The following is a 21,560-nucleotide window of genomic DNA, read 5'->3' on the forward strand; positions in this document are numbered from 1 at the left end:
CAAGAGCAAGGAAAAGAAACAACCTTCAACGTGAACGCTGTTACCAGATGATGAGTAATGGATACCTTAAGTTCAAACTCCATTGTCTGTCTGGGCAAGGAATCCCATGATTGATTCGCTATCTCCTGGGGAAAGAGGACTTGGTGTCTATGAACCTCTTATTCATTGCAACATGGTGGCTAAAAAATTATAGCATGCACAAATGTTATTTTAAGGGAAATGATTTGTTGTAACAGCTTAAGTAACTGTATTTATTGAAATTGCATTAGAATTCCAAAAAAAAAGGAAAACAAAACCAGTTAATCACTTTTTTCCTCTAGCCACATCCAGAGAATCAATATTCCTAAATTTAATATAAACCTCACCAACCAAAATTGCTTGCCTTTGTTTTCCTTTATTTCCTTTACATCCGACATACTTCTAAATTCATAGCTGTGTGATTAATATTCTTTTAGAAGACTAGCATAGGATATTGGTAAAAATGTAAATAAGCCTAGTACTTCTCACACTCCTTAGAGGTGGCTTAGAAACCATACACAAATAATCAGGGATTCATAAAGACTTTAGGAAAAGCTTTCATACTGGTATGTGGCTCTCAGCATAAAATACAGCCGTTGTCAAGTCATACCTCCTTCAGTCACTTGTCTTCCCCATAAAACTCTGTGCTTTGTAGTGCACATAAAATCATCATCCAATAGATTATAGTTAAATAAAAAGTAATAAAGGAAATATGTTCTTTCAGATAAATGAAGCACAGATACTCCCATTATTACAGGTTAATCATTTGTATTTGGCATTTGTGGTACTCAGACTTGCCTAGTTTACAGTTTTTAGACCATTTCATCCAAGACTTTGTGCTGGAGTGCTTTGTGAGAACTGGCATTTTGCTAATGTGAGTGGTATGCACAGGAGAGTGGGGTTATTGTATGCACTGCTCCTTATGTCCCCTCTAATCTGGAAACACTTATTTACATGAATTGATTGTTAAAGATGTGGGTCCTAATGGTTATGCCACTAGGACATTGCTATGAAATGTGTCATGAGCCTGTTTGTCTTAAAAGGTATGGCTGGGGAGGTGGGATGATCCGCATCTCAGCTACTGCCATATTCAGAAGCCATACTGTTGTCATGGGGATATCTGGTGTTTATACTTAATTAAGTGGAAAAATAAAACAGACGTTTCCCTTTTTTTCTTTTTTTTCAAATTTCATTTTGAAACAGAGTCTCACTCTGTAGCTCAGTAGGGCCTCAGACTCCAGGCCATCTACCTACCTCAGCCTCCCAAGTACCAGGATTACAGTTATGAGCCATGACACCTGTGTAAAAAGATTTAGTGATACAAAAAGTAAATTTCATTTGTCTGATGTATTTCAGAGTGAAAAATTATTTATCCGTTTATATTATAATTTTTATTTTACAGGTTTTATAAACTAGTCTAAGCATGTCTATAGCGCTACAGTTTGATAAGAATAAAACAGAGCACATGACATTTTAAATTAACAAAACATTGTATTATATGAAAAGACACCAATGTAAAGTCAATAATCTTTCAACACTTTACAAACATTTTAATTTAATCAGGGTTGGTGCCTTTAAGAGATTCTGGGGTATGATTAATAGTTGTTCATTAGATCTTTGTCATGTTTTTGATATATTTCCCAGAAATTGTTGCAAATTGAGCAATTTCCAGTCCTTTGCTTTCATTAAAGTAGAAGGAAAACCTAATAGATTTGCCAGTTGGCAGGTTATTTGGAATGATTTTTGTGATAGAGAATGTGTAAATTGTGGCATGCAGCTTAAAGTAAGTCGCATAAATTGGGTAACATCATCGTACAAAATGTACTCACTACTTCCATATTTAAGAACAAGATTTTTCAGTGCTTACAAGTAAACAATATACTAAAATATGAATCATGCTGAGCTGTCTGATTCTAGTACTAATAGCAAATGCATTTCAAATACAAATTTAATTCTCACTTAATAACTTCGATCCATGTTTATTATAGACTGCATTGTTTTGATCAATTGTATAAAATTGTAACTATGACTATAACTCAAATGCAAATGCATTTCAACATTCAGTTCTTGTGAACTAGGAGAAAAGAATTGCATTTAAATTTATGCATGTTAATATAAAGTATAAAAGAAATTATGAATAGTTAAGTTAATTCAATGCAAAGCAGTATATGGGCAAATGAAAATCAGATAAATACATACACTTCATTAGGACAAAATTCTGGGAAAGCAGTGAAGTACAACCGTAAGTTGTGGGCCAAAGGCGAATAGAACCTACGAGCTCTCAAAAGAACCTGGGCTTTGTTTTTCATTTTCCACACAATGTATTTTGATCACATTTTTTCCCCTCCTCCAGATCGTCCATATCGTCCACATCCAACTTCAAGTTCTTTATCACTCTATTAAAAAAAGGGACACACACACACACACACACACACACACACACACACACACATACACACACACCAAAAACAAAACACAAACGCCATCAAACAAACATGGAGTTCATTTTGTGCTCCCTTCTGTGTTGGTCACCTGCTGCTGAGGAGGCCTGCCTTTGACTATGGTGGGTCTACCCAGAGTCATGCTACTGATGAAAACTGAATTTTTCCTCTCTTAGTAGCTATAAATTGAAAATAGCTTTTTTTGGTCAGGACTTGCACCTATTTTCCTTTTTCTATGCTGAGATTTTGTCTGACAAACTTGTGCTGGGCATGTGTGTGCTTCAATCATGGTGAGTTTGAAACTGCATTAGCTTAATTGGTCTGGAAAACACTGTTCCTTGGAGCTGTCCAACACCTCTGGTTCTTACACTACTTCCTCAGCAATAGGGTCTTACCGTCAGATTATGGAAGGTACCAATAGAATTGGCAGTAGCTTACAGTGTTTGGAGTGGGGGTTCTAGGAGATTGCCTTTGGCCAGCAACTATAAATGATACCCTTTATCCCTTTGTAACACTGCATTCCATTTACCATTCCTTGAAAGGTCCCCTCCCTTTGCCTCGTCCCTTTACTGACCACCTAATCTCTGGATATTGTGAATGACCCACCGATAACCAAAACTTAAAAGCTAATATTCATATATAAGAAAAATATGAAGTGTTTTTCTTTTTGGGTCTGGGTTACTTCACTCAGGATCATTGTTTCTAGCTCCATCAGTTTTCCTACAAATTTCATTTTTCTTGATAACTGAAGAATATTCCTTTGTGTAAATATACTACAATTCCATTATCCATTTGTCAGTTGATGGACATCTAGGCTGTTTCTGATTTCCATCTTTTATGAATGTGAGTATGTTCAGCGATGAATAAGCACATGTCTCTGTGGTAAGAGATAGAGTCCTGGGGATAAATGCTCAAGAGTGGTGTATTGGGATCTTATTGTCCATCTATTTCAGCCTTTTAAGGAAGCACATGTATACCTCCATAGTGGCTTTACAAGTTTTCACTCCCACAAGTAATGAGTAAGTTATCCATTTGCCCCACACCCTCAAAAGCATCTGTCGTTTTATTAATCTTGGCATTCTAACTGGGGTAAGCTGAAATCTCCAATGAGTTTGATTTTGCAGATGGTTTAAAGATGTTGAACATTTTTAAATATTTCTCAGCCATTTGTGTTTCATCTTTTGAAAACTCTCTATTGAATCCTAGATCATATTTTTAATTGGGTTATTCGTATTCTTCACATTCAGTTTTGTTTTTTGTTTTTTAATGTTTATTTGTTTAGTCCTTTGTATAGTCTATATACTAATCCTCTGTTGTGTAATTGGTAAAGTTTTTTTTTCATTCTGTGGATTATCTCTTTGCTAGAATGATGGTGGTGTCCTTTGCTGGAAGAAGCTTTTAAGTTTCAGAGGTCCTATTCATTAATTGTCAGTCTTATATCCTTTACTATCAGGAAGTCCTTTCCTCTGCCAACAAATTCAAGGACATCTATGAATTTCTTTTCCATCACTCTGTGGTATCTTCTTATGTTGATGTCCTTGGTCCATTTGAACTGAGTTTTGTGTGAGATGATAGATATGAATCTATTTACATTCTTCTTTATCTAGCTATTCAGACTGACCAGCAACATTTTTATAGACAATGTTATCTTCCATCCAATGTGTATTTTTGACTCCTGTTTCAAAAACCAGGTATCTGTAAGTATGTGGAATTGTGTCTGGGCATCTTCTGCAATGATTCCTGAACCTTGGATAAAGGACTGGTGTTATAGATGTATTATTTGGAACTGAGATTCACACCCTCTGCATTTTGATCTTTTATGGTTTCCTCTAATGGTCTCTGTCTGTTGCACAAAAAAAAGTATCCTTAATGAGTGATGAGAGTTACACATACCTGTGAGCCTAAGGACAAGTATTTATAAAGTAGTTAGAGATTATGCTATTTCACTAAAATGTGACTTGTAGGTTGTCCATAAAAGTCGTTGACATCACGGATACTGGGGAGGTGGCTAGCTTTCCAGTACCAGGAGTGATTTCTGTCCAATTGAGTGAGCCTTAAATCCAATTAGAGAGCTGTTGGTCACTACCAAGTTGTGTGTAATGACAAGATTGCACCCTTTGGGTGTTTGTATCATAAAGTATATCTTTATGATTATCTGAATTTCCTTAGTGTTTCTTGTACTTTCTTCTCTCTTTTTATCTCTAATTGTATTACTTTCAGTCTTCTCCCTCTTTCTTTTGGTTAATTTGGCTAAACATTTGTCAATCTTCTGGATTTCTTCCAAAGAACCACCTTTTAATTTCACTTAATCTTTGTATTGTTTTTGTTGTTGTTGTTTCTATTTCATTAGTTTCAGGCCTAAGTTTGATTATTTCTTCTTATCTAGTACTTTGGAATATCATTTCTCCTAGCTTTTCTAAAGCTTTCAAGTGTAGCATTAAGTTATTAACCAATCTCTCCAGGTGATATTTCCATGTAGATGCATAGTGTTATTAATCTTTCTCTTAGAAGTGCATTCATTGTGTCTCATAATGTTGTGTTTCATTTTCATTCAACTCCTAAAAGGTTGTAATTTCCTTCTTGATCTTTCTTGATCCAATCTTCATTCAATTATAAGTTATTTAACTCCAAATGCTTACATACTTTCTGCTGTTTTTATTATTGTTTATATTCAGCTTTAATCCATGGTGGAAAGATTGAATGAAGGCTATTATTTCAATTTCCCTAGATTTGTTAAAATTTGCTTTGTGTCTTAATATTTCATCATTTTTGGAGAATGTCCCATGGGGTACTGAGGAGAAAGTGCATTTGTGTGTGTGTGTGTGTGTGTGTGTGTGTGTGTGTGTGTGTGTGTGTTGAGAGGAATGATTTCTAGATGCCTGTTAGTTCCATTTGATTATGATATTTTTAATTACAGAGTTCATCTTTTTAGGTTTTGACTGGATGGCCTATTTGGTGATGAATTAGAGGTATTGAAGTCACCCACTATCACTATATTTTCACCAATATTTTATTTTACCTGTAGCAATATCTCTTTCATGAAATTAGTTGTTCTTGTATTTGATGCACAAGTGTTTAGAACTGTAATGTCCTCCAGGTGTTTTTTTTTTCTTTAATGAGTATGTAGTACCCTTGTCTATCTCTCATGATTAGTTTTTGTTTGAAGAATATTTGTCAGATAATAAAGTACCTATGCCTGCTGGCTTCTTATTTCATTTTCTTGGACTACCATTTCCATCCTCTTATGCTAGAGTAGTATCTTTCCTATCTATAGTGTCTGTCCAATATCAAGGGACAGTTATGTGTATTTCTTGAAGGCAGCAGAAAGATGAGTCCTATTTTCTAAACAAATCTGCTAGCTTGCCTATGTATTTTCATTGTGGTAATTGTAACTGGTAATATTGAGTGTTATGGTTGGGCAGTCTTTATTAATTCCTGTTATTTTGTTGTGGTTTATTATTTTTATTATTGTTTTAGACCTCTTTTGGTTAACTGTTCTGGAGTTTATTCCTGTCTCCTCTTTGGTGTATTTAACTTTATCTTCAGACCAAATTTTCCTTCTAATAGAGCAGGGTTCCTAAATAGAAATTTGTTATGTATTTTTATCATGAAATATTTTTCTTTCTTTTTTGATTGTGACTGATTCTTTTACTATGTATAGTAGTCTAGGTTGGTATCTCCAATCTTTTCAGAGCTTGTACAGTATTTGTGTGGAATTTTCTGAATTTAAAAGTTTCCACTGAGAAGTCAAGTGTTGTCTAATGAACCTGTTCTTATATGTGACTTAGTCTTTCTTCCCTATGCAGCTTTTAACATTCTTTCTTTATTCTGTACATGTGTTTTAATTGTTATATATCACAGGGAATTTCTTTTCTGGTCCTGTCTACTTGGTGTTCTTGCACCTTCATAGGCTTCTCTTTCTTTAGATTTTGAGAAATTTTATTCTATGTTTTTGCTTAAAAAATGATTTCTGTATATTTTATTTGGGTTTCTTCTCCTTCCTCTGTATCTATTATTCATAGGTTTGGTCTTTTAATAGTGTCCTAGATATTCTGGATGTTTTGTGGCTGGCTTTTTTTAGATATAACTTTTTTTTCTGAGCTATCCATTTCTTCTATCTTGACTTAAGGACCAGAAATTCTCTCTTCCACTTCGTTTAATTTGGGTTGAGGTTTCCTTTGAGTTTTTTACTTTCTGAGCTTTTCATTTTTCATTTCATTTGAGTTTGACTTTTCTTTATGCAATTCTATTTCCTGCCAAATTTTATTTCCATAACTTGAATAGTTTTCATTATTTCATTGAATTGTTTATGTTTTCATGGTCTTTGTTGAGGCATATTTTCGTATCCTCTTTAAGGTCCCTGAAGATATTCATAGTTGTTTTTTTTTTTGAAGTCCTTGTCTTGTATTCAGCTCAATTGCTTTTCTCAGGAAAAATAACAGTAGAGGTGCTGGTCCTAGCTGTTCATGTTCAAGTTTTAGGGATGGGGTCTGGCCATCTGGAGTTATGAGGTTTGTGTTTTCTTGGTGTGGACATGTGTTCTTGCTACTGTTAGGTGGGCGTTCAGTTCTTTGACTGCTGTCACGCAATCTGTCTGATTGTAGACCAGCAGAATGTTGCTTGATTTTCACTCTTGGAGCCCTTGTAGGTTTCAGGGTTCATACTCTGACTGGTCTCAAATCCAAAACTCTGATTAGAACCCTTGGTTCAGACTCTAACCAGTCCTGCATCAGTCCAGTGAGAGAGGTGGGTGATAGGCAAGTAGGTAGGGGGAGGGGGCAGACTCTGAAAACCTCATAAGTAGTATTCAGTGTTTGACTCCATGGAGTATGGCAGAGGTAGAAGGACTAAGGGTTCCTCAACTTTGGTCACAGATGGCAGAAGGTCCCAATGGAATGGAAATGGGCTAGAAGGAGGGATTGAAGTATAGATTGGCAGGAGGACAAAAGGTATCCTAGAAAGACAAGGATGGAGAAGGTGAAGAAAGACACAAATAGTCATCTGAGTCCCCACAAAGTGTGGTGGCTGTGGGGTCCCTGGAAGGAGGAGGTCTGCAGAAGGTGGAGAGGCAGAAAAGAATGGAGATGGGGATATGAGCAATGGCTGAGGATGGAAATGCAGGAAGAACCAGGGCACCTGGGTCTACACCATGAATGACAGCTGAATTTCAGGGGAAGGCGGTAGGGTAAGAGGGCTGGCTAATGTGGGTGAGCTCTTCACTTACGCTTTTAAATAAAAGACTGAATAGCAGTGATTGATCTAGCATATTTGAATGGCTGAAATTGATTCCAAACATGATTTTTAAAAATGTATATAAGATTTAAATTACATCAGACATATTTAAAATAGCAAGAAAATAGATACACTTAAAATAAAAATATATTATTTAATGTTCCAGTATACAAAGGTCTTTTGCAGCCAGATAAATTAGACAATATTACCAAGAAAATATTTAGATTAAACATCATATACTCCACAGCAGTTTTTATAAAAAACAAAATAAACAACTCTAAAGGTTATATGAAACTATAGTTTACCTGAAAAATCAAAATAATCTTTAAAAAACAAAACTACACATGTCGTCTTCCTGTTTTTAAAATATACTACAATATTATAATGATTAAAATTTTGTAGTACTGTGATAACAACAAGCATACAAATCCATAGGAAAGAATGCATTCAGAAACAAATAGATAGATGTATGATCAGTTAATCTTCCACAAGGTTGCTATCTCAATTTAATGGTGAAAAATATCAAGCAATAATCTGTAACACACGTGTGTTTAAGGTACATGTTTTATGTGATACTTTTTAGGCCATGTGTGAGCAGAAATGACCAATTCTCTAAGGCAGTTGTCAGTATTGTCCTGAAATAGGCATTTCCAGGACCTATTATAAGTTTGTTTATACAAACTTGAAGTTTAGTCTTGGGTGGTTGTCATCTTCAGAGTTGTGCCTAGACACACCATTGTCTTCCCTTTCCCTTCATAGCTAGGGAGTCAAAAGCCCTGAATTCCCCCAGAAACACATGAAGTTCGGTCAGGAAAGTCAGTACCCTTCTACCAAGATGGCGCCACAGCTCTATAAGGGAAGCAGGTTCTCTGTCTAATATGGCCACTGTTCAAGGAAAGTGCATGTCTAACACAAGGGTGTCTATACAGCATTGATTGTTCCACCATTTTTTTCTAAGTCTTTAGAAATATTTTCATTTGGGTCAGACCTATGATAGAGGTAGTATGTTATCAGTAAACCTTTGTATCTGAACTACATTCACTACATTTCAGTAGTAGCTAGCGATTTGGCATGGATCTGGAAATTAGAACTGAGTCTTCAGACTTCTAGTCCAGTGTCAAAGATTAAAAAAAAAATTAAAATAGTTTCCTTCTTAAAACAAAACTCCTGGCACCTTACAAGGGAGAATGGTCAGCACCAGAAGCATCCTTCTTTTCTTCTGGCTCCAACAAGAGGCAGCAGCTGTCACGCTAGTCCTTACTTACTGTTTGACATCATTGCTGTGCTGGACTCCTTAGATATAATCACAGTTCTCGCTCTGTTATTAGAAACACTACAAAGTGGGGCTCAGTCATTAGAAGTACTTGTAGTACTGAGTAGTTGTTATGTAACCCCAGAGTGATGGACTTAATTGTTAGATATACTGAAAAGCAGGTCTCAGTTGTTAGAAGTACAACAATTTTGGCCAGGCTCGGCTGTCAGCTGTACCCACAGTTGGTAGTCTCAGTTGGTACTCATATCTGTAATGCTGGGCTGTACTCACAGTTAGTAGACTCTGTTGGTACACATATCTGTAATGATGGACTGAAGGCAGGGGTTTAAATGAGTTCACCAGACCCAAGATAAATAAGTAGGTGTTTTAATTGAGGAAGAACTTACACAAATAAGAGTAAGTAACTGTCACAACCTTCCTGCTCCAGAAGACGCAGTCTCTGCCCTGCTGATGCTCTCTGTGACCCGAGAGCCCGCACCAGTAGTTCCTCTACTTTAAAGGAATCATGTCTACACCTGAAACCACACCCAAAGGGTGTGGCCACTACTACAAGTTCACTGACAAAGCAAGATGCCACCACACTGGACTCATTTAGGTTTGCTTCTCCTTCTCTGTTCTCCTGGGACCTCAGATATAGAAACTGTGTAAAGGTTGGTAACTCAGTCAACAAATGTGATTTGTTTTTTTGCAGCATCACTATACTTCATACAAATATTCAAAACACATGGGGAAAAGAAACAAATATGAGTATAAACAGGTAGTTCCCCCAAGGTTAGAAAAGAAAATAGAAATGGAATCAGAAGACTTTCCCTAGAACAGCCATGTGTTGCAAACATAGAAAATAACAAAAGTTCTGCAAACTAATTTTAGAACACCAAGTGTACTATCCCTAAATAGTAACAAATACTACCGGTTTGAATAAGTGTTAATTGGTTCCTTTCATCAGATCCTTTCATTCATTTTTCTTATTGCTGGTATGTCCTCTGAAGTTAGTCAATGTGTCTGTGAACACACTGGCAAACAGCACAAGAACTTGAATAGTCTTCGAAGACAAATTAAATGCGGGGGGGGGTTGTTTATTATTAACTTTGGTTTTCCCTACTTGCAAATTGAGAAACGGAAGGTAAAATAGTCACAGTCTAAGACTACCCATACTTAAGTCTTATCACCAATTGTATAACAAAATACATTTTACTTACGAACTAACTGTCACAGAAATTGCCTTGAGATTGAATAAAGACAGCATCCTTTATTTTCTCCTTAGCCCAGTTCCTTTGGGTACTGTAAGCTTTTCAAACTTATTCACAGTGATATGCAAAAAACAAGGAAATCCTACCACATTTGCCTTTTCCCCAGGTTCAAAATCCCAATGTGACTGAGTCCACTATCTGCCTTGCCCCTCATCAGCTATTACCAGCTGGGTAGAATATTTGAAGATTTCACTCACTCTCTAAGCTCTTCATCTTAATTATCAAAATGTTTGGGAACAGAGAATAAAAACAGAAATATGGATTTTTTAGAGGTCTTTCTTTTATTTTAGAAGCACTCTTTTTTACATATCAATCCCCCCATTCCCTCACTCCCATCCTCCCATGCTCCCTGCCAACCCACCCCACCCAAATTTATGAGACAATAAAAAGAAGAATACCAAGTTTTAGTATAAAAAATAAAAATAGAAACAGAAATATGTTTAAGATGGTAGTAAGTATTATAGACCGCAACAAATCACAAATAATCATGTTTTCTTAATAGCATGAGGTTTAAGTGTTGATTGTAGATAGCTTATCATGTAATGAACTAAGTTCAGATCCTATTTCTTATACTTTATAACCAAAAAAACTGATCAGAACTAAATTTGTTGTATTGAATTATAAGTATCTCCAAAATAAGAATCATAATAATAGCAACCAAAACATAGTATTCTGTGAAAATCGTTGCAAGTTGTTGTCCTGGAATAGCAGGTTATCATCTTCATTTGTAATATATAATATTATTTAGGATGCCATTCTAGTTCTAATCAAATAGTATAATACAGAACTCTTAAACAAAAGTATTTTATGGCATTTTCCTCTTCACGGGATTGTCTATAGTGGTAGAGAAACACAGTAAGATGTGTTCCTGTTTTTAAATAAAAGAAATGAATTCTCAAAGGAAGGGTATAAATGTGATTTGTACTGACAGCCATAATGTGAAAGATAATTTATTGTCTGGCATGTTATACTTGAGAGAAAACGAATAAAAATATGGGCAAATACACTAAAGCTAAATAATGTTTACACAGTGGAAAGGAACCATCTGTGATATTCTGTCTGTATCTTTCACTTTTATCAGTCTTATAAATAGGACTTAAACTGTTGTCAGCCCACACATCCTTCTGTTCAGCAAGATACAGGATTTCTGGGCCTGGTCATTTTCACCCTGTTTTTCTTCAAATGTCTTTATAGCCGCAGGCTTTCTGACTCTGCTCTTTTATTTCCTATCATTTGTCTTTACCCTCACCAATCATGTTAAATTCATTTCAAGCAATGAGCCTGAGTCAAGCTCACAACTGTAGGCACTAATAATTTTATAGTTTAGAACTCACAGTCCTGTCTTCCTTACTGTACAGTAACTGGATTTTACCCAAGGAGACAACTGTCACATGGGTGTCTGAATTAAGACCTGTGTCATATCTGGTTCCCAAGTCCTCATGCTGCAAGCTGTGCATGACTTCAGGGATTGACCTAAATGGGGTGTTGAGGGAATGAAGAAATGACAGAAATGTGAGCAGATATATAGAAAATTGGGAACTTGTAGTCTGGAGAAACCACTGCCGCTGCACCCCCCGAAACTCACCATGTTATTATATAGAGCTGAAGAGGAAGGTGGACTTCTGCATACATCAGAACAAGGAAGTGCAAGGAGGTGGGGATGTTATACAGAGTGGACAAAGAGGCGGATTTGGCTAATCTCTGTAGGAAAACAGTCTTCAGGCTGTAAACAACTGTGGAGAAAAAGCTACGGTGACATTTTCTGCACACATTATCAACATCCACACACTGACCAGAGGAAGGCTTTGCTATTTTCCATAGGTCTAAGGCACTGGAGTCCTTGACATGGCTGTGCTCACGTCAAACAACATGCATTCATTCAGGACTTGAGTTGCTTCCTACAGTGATAGGAAGTCCAGAGAGTCACAGCTCCAAGGATATTTCCAGTCTCTTTATCTCATCCTGAAATGTATACACCTACTGTTCTCTTTCAATGAGTCTCAACAATGCCATGTCTTAAGCTTGGCTAGTTTATTTTCAGCACATTTATAAGTATTTGTTTTCCTTTTTCCTCTTACTAATCAATGCCTTCTACCCATTCATCTCATGCACCATCCCTCTTCTAACTTTTTCTACAACTTCATCAATTTCTTCATCACAGGGGTATAGAGAAGATTCCCAGCTTTTAAATCTATGAGCACACAATTCACGTAGACTATAATTTCATGTTACCCTATGAGTCAGATGTCATTTTTATTGATTCGTTGCTAGTATGTAACCCACGGTACCTTGAAAGCCAACTTTAATTGGAATTGTACACTGAGGTAAGGAGAAGTTCAGTAACAATGGTTCACTTATCTGTGTTTCTTACTTCCCAAGCATGTTAGTGATGCTCACAAACACGATATTAAAGGAAAAATTATCAAAGGAAATTAGAAAAGGGTAGCCAATACTGCTGGGAGCCTTGTTCCAAACTTGATAAAAAGCTTCCATTTTCTAACAGTGTTTTAAAGTTGAGGCTATTCAACCTAAAGATTTGAGTGGAAAATGTACATTCCTTTTCACCTGCTTAGAGCTAGAAACAGTGTCACATTCAGTCTCCAGACAGTGACTGCTAAGGGTGTTGATTTGTATCTGTATCACTGGACCAATAGGGATGAGTCAACATTTTTGCCCTATTCCTGCAACCTCAGTTCTTGTGACTATAGCATGGATCTAGTTTGTTGTACATCCTACATGTGTGTGGATCATCTACAGTGTGGCCAACATAATCACTGCTCTACGGAGAGTAAGGCAAGCTGAGGAAGCAGCAGCAAGAGTCACTCAGATGGAAAGGTCCAAATGTGAAGAGCATGGAGGTGTGTGAATATGGGGCATGATGGATAGGATAATAGATAAGGCTGTGACCTCTACCTGTGTTCTGACCGCCTCTCAAGGGTCTGTAGTCTGCACCTGCAAGTTACTTTCTCAAACTGGCATTATATTCCTAACTCTCTTCCCATTTCTACTCACTGCGATTTAAGTTCTTTTTCTTTTCTTTCTTTCTTTCTTTCTTTCTTTTTTTTTTTTTGAGATGGGTTTCTCTGTGTGGCCCTGGCTGTCCTGTCCTGTAGACCAGACTAGCCTCAAACTCATAGAGATCTGCCTGCCTCTGCCTTCCAAGTGTTGGGATTACATGCATGTGTGTCACCACCTCCTGGCTAAATTATTTTTCTGAAATTTGGAATCATGATCATATTGGATTTACTGTATATATCCAATGCACATATGGAATACATATTCAGCCAATAGCCATAGTTTCCACAATAATTAAAAGTGACATGGGATCTGGTTAGAAATCCACTCTTTAGGTAACATATTCCCTCTTATGTTAATAATCTAAATGTATTTCTATGCACTCAGATGCTAGGAGACAATGGATTTTTAAAAGTATTTTTATTAAATCATTCTTAGTTTACATTTTACTTAATAGCCCTCTAGATTTGAAAATTTGTTTTTATCAGTGTCCCATTGATTCTTTTATTTGTATTTTTCAATAGCAAAAAATGCCTTGCTCAAAGTTGCTTGGCATGAAATTACAGTTGTCAATCTTGCCTTTGTACCAATTACCTCACATAATTCCTTACCTTGGGGGAGGTTTATTGTTTTGAGACTCGCCTAATGAAAAGTGACTAGGATAGTATTAATGGGTAATGTAAACCTCACGTATCATTATTTTGAACACAGTGTATAAGATGGTTTTACATACAAATTGTTGGGTTGTGTTCAACAACTGTGAGGTAGGCAGAGTTACTCTTGAGTGCTCTGCCAGTAGTAGTGGAAAAGCCATTTGATCATGCAAGTTATTAAAGCAAAAATCATTAGAAGCTCTATTTAAATAATCTACGTGAACAATTACCTGGATTCATCTCTGCTTTTATTGTGCTTCTGTGATGCATTATTGATTTTTTTTTCATTTCTGCCTCATGTGCTTACCGATGTTAATCTTCAGAGCAGCTCAATTCTTCTCCCGACAAAGGCAGTTTGTAGCTTGGCTTTGCTTCGCTGAGACCCAGTCAAGGGGTTCTGATGACAGATAGTCTGCTTGTCAGCTTGGCTTCATGACTCCAAAGAAAATGGGACTTATCAGAAGCTGAGCCTCAAGCACTACCTGGGCCTCTTATTTGGGTCTTTTCATGCTGGGTTTGGCAGAGGCCTTGGTCTTTCATCATGCAGTTTACCAACACAAAAGGAAGAGAGCCGTTGTACTTTTCGGTACCATTCTGGAGACTGTTACTACACAAAATAAACAAACAATATATTTTTAGGGCACCACCTGCAGCCAGCAGCTGTACCAAGCAGAGCAGAACTACGAAAGATGTGATTTGTCCCATTTAACATGAAGCCTGAGGTTTCAGGCGAGAGGGAGGAGAACGATCTATGTACACAACCCACACATTGCAATTTAAACTGAAGCTGATTTTCTTTCTTTTTAGGTGGGAACTAAGGTATCATTATAGCTCTTCTCTTTTCCTGCCCTATGCCCTGTACTTGAAAGCATTTCTATTATTGGGGTTTTAACTGTTAACTGGGGGAAATCATTTTCCTCACCAGTAAACTTCCGTTTTCATTCAAGGACAATTTTGTCTCATAGCAATCTATACTTAAATGCCAACGTCTGCTGTATCTAGGCTGGATATAACATGATGTCTGGCATTTATGTGAGCCAATGACATGGGTACAGAAACTCATGCACTTGGCTTCTATAATAAGTCTTTTTTCTTATCTATAGTCTTCATCTATTTCTGTTCTTCAGGATCTGTTTCTTGAAATGTGAGGCATAAGTTCAGGATCTTCTGAAAGCTGAACTTTCAACTCATGCTTAATTGACAATCTGTTTCTTCACTAACCCATTCCTTCCCAGGCAGAAAATCTGTGTGCATCATCCTGTTAAAATCCTGCTGTAGCTAAACTGCTTGATGCTTGGAATCTTGAGGCTGGATACAGAGTATTTTAAGTACACTTTTTTCCCTCAGTTTAAAAAATGACTTCATTCTCTCTCTCTCTCTCTCTCTCTCTCTCTCTCTCTCTCTCTCTCTCTCTCTCTCTCTCTCTCTCTCCCTCTCCATAACCAATAGGCTTTTCTTATCACTATGAAAATTTGGACTTCAAAAAAAATTCTTGGGCTAATATCCATGTATTCATCAGCTTATTCAACTTTAACACGTGTCTTGTCACCCGTAGTTTTTACAGAAAGACCGTCTTCACCATGGAACTCTATGAGTTTTCCCAATTCAAACTTCTGTTCTTTGGCATTTTTACTTTTCCAATGATGAAATCATAGAGAAGGTAAATGGAATGGCAAGACTTTTCAGTGTCTTTTCCCATAATGTCTGGAATCAATTTATTAACCACTTCCTGCAAGTCCATTTGTCTGCATGTCTTCCATGCAGGTCATGATTTCCATCATCTTCTTCCAGATCTGGCTGAACCTGTGTGATACTGCATGGAGAACATCTTGTGAATCTGATTGTTGCATGTTTTGAGTGAAACCAACACAGAATTGGTGGAGCAAATAACCATCTCTTGTCTTGACATCAACATTAATCACAGTCTGCCACTTTTTGACAATGGGATACATTTTTTTTTTTGGTGAGATCCACACCATGGAAGTTAGTTAGACATGTTTTGACATCAACATTGTGAGTAATTAGCTTGAATTTCCGAAATGAAAATTCATCATTCTGCAGATCAGTAAGCCATCAGATGTGACTTTGGTTCCTTAAGTCCTTATGACTAGTATTATTCAAATGTTTCTAATATTGGACATACTCAAAGCTTTCACATCATACCAATATTTCTTGACCACCATGGTGCTGCTCAGAGAGAAAAAATCCTTGTTCTCTTAATGACTGTTGATTCCAGCCCCAGAAACCAAAGTTACCATTTCAATTTGAGCTTTTCTAGGTGAGCTGGAATGTGTGTGTGTTGTATATTAATTTGTGGGAAATCCAGGCACTTATAGATTGCAATTATTTAGACTCAGAGGTCAGTTGACTTTAACATTAGACTGAGCATCAAATACTATGCAATATTTTGTTTTATCTCAGCAATGCACACTGTTTAAAAAGATAGGGAACTGTTCTAAATATTTATGAAGCATGGTAGATAGAATGTCATCCTTAATGCCTATACCTGTGGCCAGATTCTTATTATGAAGAAGAGCAATGCAATGACCATCTTTTTGTGCCTCATTAACAGCCTTTCTCAGTGCTTACAGATGTTGTTCTAAAGCCATGAGAACTTAGATGAAAGAATCACAAGCCTGCACTGATGCATGTCTCTGGCTAATAGAGGATATCAAGCCAGTAAGCCAGGAAGGGAAGCTGCTTCCATTATCTTCACTTTCATCATCATAGTGATGGTCCTTATGCATATCAAGCACGAAATCATTCCCTGCCAAAATTGTCTACAGCCTTGCTTGATGTGGGACCCGCTTCTATCTCCTTCACCTTTTGAAGGCATTAACAAGAATCTTTAGGTAACAGCTCTTACACATTATTTTGCAAAATTATTTCTGATTCTGAATCCTGTCGTCAATCAATTGTATTTCTGCTTTACAATATTTAAATCTTAACAGCGTTTTTAACTCTGTGGGGCTGAGTTTTTGGAAGAAAGAAGAGACGAAAAGAAGACCATTAGGAAGAATGCCTCTCCGCTCGAAAAAAAAAAAAAAAGGAGCAGGCAGGAAGGTTAAGAACTTTTAGGGTAGTTAGTACTCTTTGGAACTCTCTGACATCCCTTTGCTGTCTCTGGCTCTCCCGAGTATATTTTTTGTTCCCTTGTCTGTATCATTTCAAATACTTTCTCTTTGAGTTTGTGATTGGTATGCCAAACTCGGTTTATTTGTTCAAGTCCTTTAGTGAATTTATCAATTCAATTATTGCATTCTTCAGTTCCCATCTTTGTTTGGTTCATTTTTTGTATCTTCATCTCTTAGTAAATATTCTCATTTGGCTCACAAATAACTTTTCTGAGATGTTAAGTTTATTTATGATGACTATTTTGAGTTATTTGTCAGATACTTCTTAGGCCATTATGCCCTTAGGATCAGTTTCTGTAGGTATGTTTTGTTCATGTGCCATGGCATCTTGTTTCCCTGTGAAAATTTCATCCCATGCATTTAAAACATAGAAACTTTTCCCAAACACCAAGAATTGGCATTGTACAAGTAAAGATCTTCCCGAAATAGCCTGCTGCGTAGAGATTAGAGAATCTCCTTAAACATTTTCTGTTCAGGTGTCTTCATTGTTTTTCTACTTGGGTATTTGCAAATGATAGGAACTTGGCAGTTGCTCTATGATTAGCCATTCTCTCTTGTTCCCTTGGAATATTTCCATAACACTACAGGTTCTCTGGAATTGCCACAAACTGCCCAGCTCTCCTTTATCACCAGCAACCCCTAGAGTGTATCCATTCCCATGGAGAATACAAAGCAGGCACCAGAGGAGCCAGTCAGAATCACCCACTCCCCAACCTAATTATTATACAAACTCAAATTCCTTCTCTCCCCATGGAAAAGCTGGGAGTTCTAAGTGTTTTGCCCTCTAATTCTGTCCTGGGCCAGAAGAAGGACTGTGTTGGATATGTAGAGAATGTTCCAAAGCATCATTTGTGTTTTCAGTGGACCTCTGCTTGGTGCTGCTTGCTGTCAGTAGTGAAATACAGACACGACAGAAGCCATTCTCTTAAGCACCCCACCAAAACATCTGAATAAATACAACCAAGTTTCAGCCTTCTCTTTCTTTCTCTCAGAGAAGCCGGGAGCTGGAAGCTTTTCCCCAATCGTGCTACTCACTTCAGTGAACCTCAGGGACAGACTATATTGAATGAAAACTGTGAATTTTCCTAGTTTTTGATGCATTCAAACACAGCACAGAAGTCTTTCAACTGCTTTCTGGACTTCTAACAAAGGAGTTTGCTTCATAGATTATTGAGTAAATTTCTGTCTGCATGGAATAAAGAGTGCCTGGAACTTGGTATTCTTAATAATGTTCCTTCCCTTAATTCACATGTGTGAATAAATAATGATGACAAATTGAAAATATTCATTTCCTAAGTTGCACTGGCGCCATTTTTGGTGCTATTAAAAGTGATAGAAGCAGGTAGGGTTATTGTGGAGAAAGGAAAGTAATGAATATTTGAGATTTTTACCAAAAGATTAAGAAATTCAAGGAAATAGATGCTGAAATTTAATGTTTAAATGTGTTTTAATAAATAAAAAAAAAGTGGCCTCCTTATTCATTTTGCTGAGCCATCAAAAACATCTAACTACTCTTTGATTTACTTTATTTTTTTCTATCAAATGACAGTGATTGTTTCTTTTACTATAGTGAAGATTCTCTCATAATAATTTATGTATAAGTAAATAAAACCTGAAACTGGATAACAGTCTAAGTTGGGTCTTTAAACTATGAATGAAAGGTGATGTTCTCCAATTATAGAAGATGTTTCTCCTTAAAAATTTCTGGACCATCTAAAAAGTGTTGCTTCATCTGGCTTTACAGAAGGAGAAAGAAGCAAATGTTGTTCCAGTTGATGGTACCTTAACCAGAATATGTTAAGCATTGGTCTATCAAAAATCAGCATAAGCCAGAGAATAGAATTTACATCTAGTATTAATTTAAAAAAGAACTTCCTATTCATACAACCATTCCGAATTGCTCAAGACCCTTCTAGCAAGAGCACTTAAACCTGTTCAGAATTTTTTTTTCATCTTTCTTTAAGGTCCACCAAAGCACACTGGCATCAATGTCAGATTTTCATAGCAAAGTTTTGAGTTTTGATTTTGAGTGGCATTTAACTTTCAAGTGGATCACCTTGAAAAAACAAGCTAAAATATGTTCATTAATTCAAATAGGAAATGTATGCATGCAAAAAGAAAAAACACCCATGCAAATAGACCATGGAGTTATAGGGCAGGCAATGGCTTCGAATATTTATTTTTCTTGTTTTTAGTTAACACTTTCACAGGAAGATATATAGAATTTTAATAGAACAAATTTCTCAAATGTATGGAGATAGAACTAGTAAATTTTACAATGACTGCCTCTTTCCTTATAAATACAGTAAGGAAGCTACCTTTAATTAGTACTGGCAATAAAATAAAATGAGAAATAGAGCAAACTAACAAAAAGGCATAATTTAAATACACTCTAACTTGAACTTACTCTTAAAAAGCAAGCTAAAATATCTAGCTTGATAGCATTATAGAAGAAGCTCTATTAGATAATTCCATTCAAAATATTACTTTCAAGAGTCAAAATTCTGGAACAGACCATACAGACCACTTAGCATAATTTCTGTTCTATTGACAAGGGATCAGGATCATGAGCATAAGCAAGATTCCCCATGATATATTCAAACATTTCTTCTCTTTACAGAGAAAGAAATAATATATTCAGGATATGTTATGGCTTTGTTTGCCTCATCGAGGCCTGTAAAATTCATCTTGGCTGTTGAAAAAGTTGAAGGTAGACAGTGTTTTCTTTTAGAGGCTGCACATTTTTCCCTTCAGTTTTCCTTTAAACCTTAATTCTAAATTTCATTCTACTTCATGTGTTTTTCCAACGGACGTGATGGGCAGAAGACCTTCACAGCCCTCGCCACCCTCTTCTGCCTTCCGGGAATGGATTTGTTTTAGTGAATATCTGTATTAGAGTATTAGAAGCCCACTGCTGCATTTGGAAACATAAGCTAGGCAATGAAAAGGTTTAATTTATTACCTCTCATCTGGAAAACCATTTCCAAATCAATACGGGAGCCTAGAAGGAACAAAAGACTTCAGAACAAGCAAGAATGAATTTTGATAGAAGAATATTGCAGAGGCAGGAAATGGGGATGTGGTTTCTGGCAGGGGGGGAATGTTTTATTTTTAAATACTCTAATTTGTGATTATAATTATATCATTTCCCCTTTCCCTTTCCTCCATCCAAATCCTCCCATGCATCCCTCATAGCTCTCTTTCAAATGTATGCCCTCTTTTTCTTTAATTGTTGTTACATACATACATATGTAAATACATACATACATACATGTGTGTTCCTAAATTGTTAAATACACCCTGCTCACTCTGTATATGTTTTCAAAGTCGACTATTTGATACTGAGTAACCGATTGGTGTGCTTCCCGCTTTAAAAGCATTCTCCCATCCATTGCTTGTGACCAATTACTTTTCCTTACACTCCATTCAGAAGCTTTGCAAGGCAGTAATGATATGTGCATCATTATCACCAATTCCCATTGAAATTCAGGCTGTCAAACACATTTCAAAAGCTCTTGCATTAAATACTGCTCATTTACTAAATTGAGACCAAGAATGGGGCTTGCTCTGGAAGTTCTGATGAGTCCTGGATGACAAGCAGCTGTTCTGGCCAATAGAAATCAACCATGGCTTGTCAGCTGCGCCAGGTTTTGTTCTCTTTTCTTTTGTTGCCTGTCTACACAGTTTCTTTCCTCCAGGATAAGTACTCTGAGCTGCACCAGTGATAGCTGAAACCTGGCTTTTTCTATCTCTGTAATGTCAGCAACTGAAAATTGATGCCTTTTCCAAAATAAATACAACTCTGAATGTTATTCAAATACAAGATTGGAGTTTGCCGATCGTGTTAAGGCTTGTCTCCTCTGAAAGATGCTCTATCTGCGTGTATTGCAAATACATGGACACTTATGACACCCAGAGCTGAGGCTGGCACAAGAATCTGAGACATTCAGTGTTTAGTGTTCCCTCATGTGATTTTCAAACCAAGGGCTGACATTGGGAACCCTGAGTCCCCTGGAGGGTTTGTCTGTACCTGGGAGATGACAGTGTTTACTCTGTAACCAAGGGCAGAAGACAAGAGCCTCAAACCCTGTCCAGCTTACTAAGACTACAGTTAGCAATCAATCTGAACTCTTTATATCCTTTTCCAGAGAGGCAGGACCACAATAGGCAGTTAGATTGTACATCCTGCTGCTTCTGAAACATCATGTCTTTTACTGCATTTTACTTGTCGTATTTTTTAGTTTAATATTTCTTATTTTATTCATTCTACCAATTTCTTCATTACCCTAATTTTAGACTCTTTTTTCTTTATTATTGAAAAAAATGAAACTTCATACAATATATTCTGATCGCACTTTTCCTCTTCTGTAGGGTCCAACCCCATCCCACCTCCTTGTCAACCTTTAAGAAACAAACACAAAAGTAACAAAAAAAACCCCCACACACTAAAAAAATAAAATTAAATTAAAACCCACAATAATTAGAAACCAAAATATACAGACAAAATACTAATAATATGAAAAATGCCCAAACAAAGAAACAGG

The 21,560-nt window shown here is 36.6% G+C and overlaps 1 protein-coding gene and 1 pseudogene across 2 annotated transcripts in view; one reads left to right on the forward strand and one right to left on the reverse strand.

Annotated features, from left to right (window-relative positions):
• Nkain2 (sodium/potassium transporting ATPase interacting 2) overlaps positions 1 to 21,560 on the forward strand; it is a 1,004,696-nt gene that overhangs the window by 813,699 nt on the left and 169,437 nt on the right. The gene's annotated exons all lie outside the window — the stretch shown is intronic.
• Positions 12,038 to 16,118, reverse strand: LOC106022994 (annotated as a pseudogene).

The sequence above is a fragment of the Mesocricetus auratus genome, unplaced genomic scaffold (assembly GCF_017639785.1).
Source record: "Mesocricetus auratus isolate SY011 unplaced genomic scaffold, BCM_Maur_2.0 Super-Scaffold_100018, whole genome shotgun sequence".
NCBI classification, from domain to species: domain Eukaryota; kingdom Metazoa; phylum Chordata; class Mammalia; order Rodentia; family Cricetidae; genus Mesocricetus; species Mesocricetus auratus.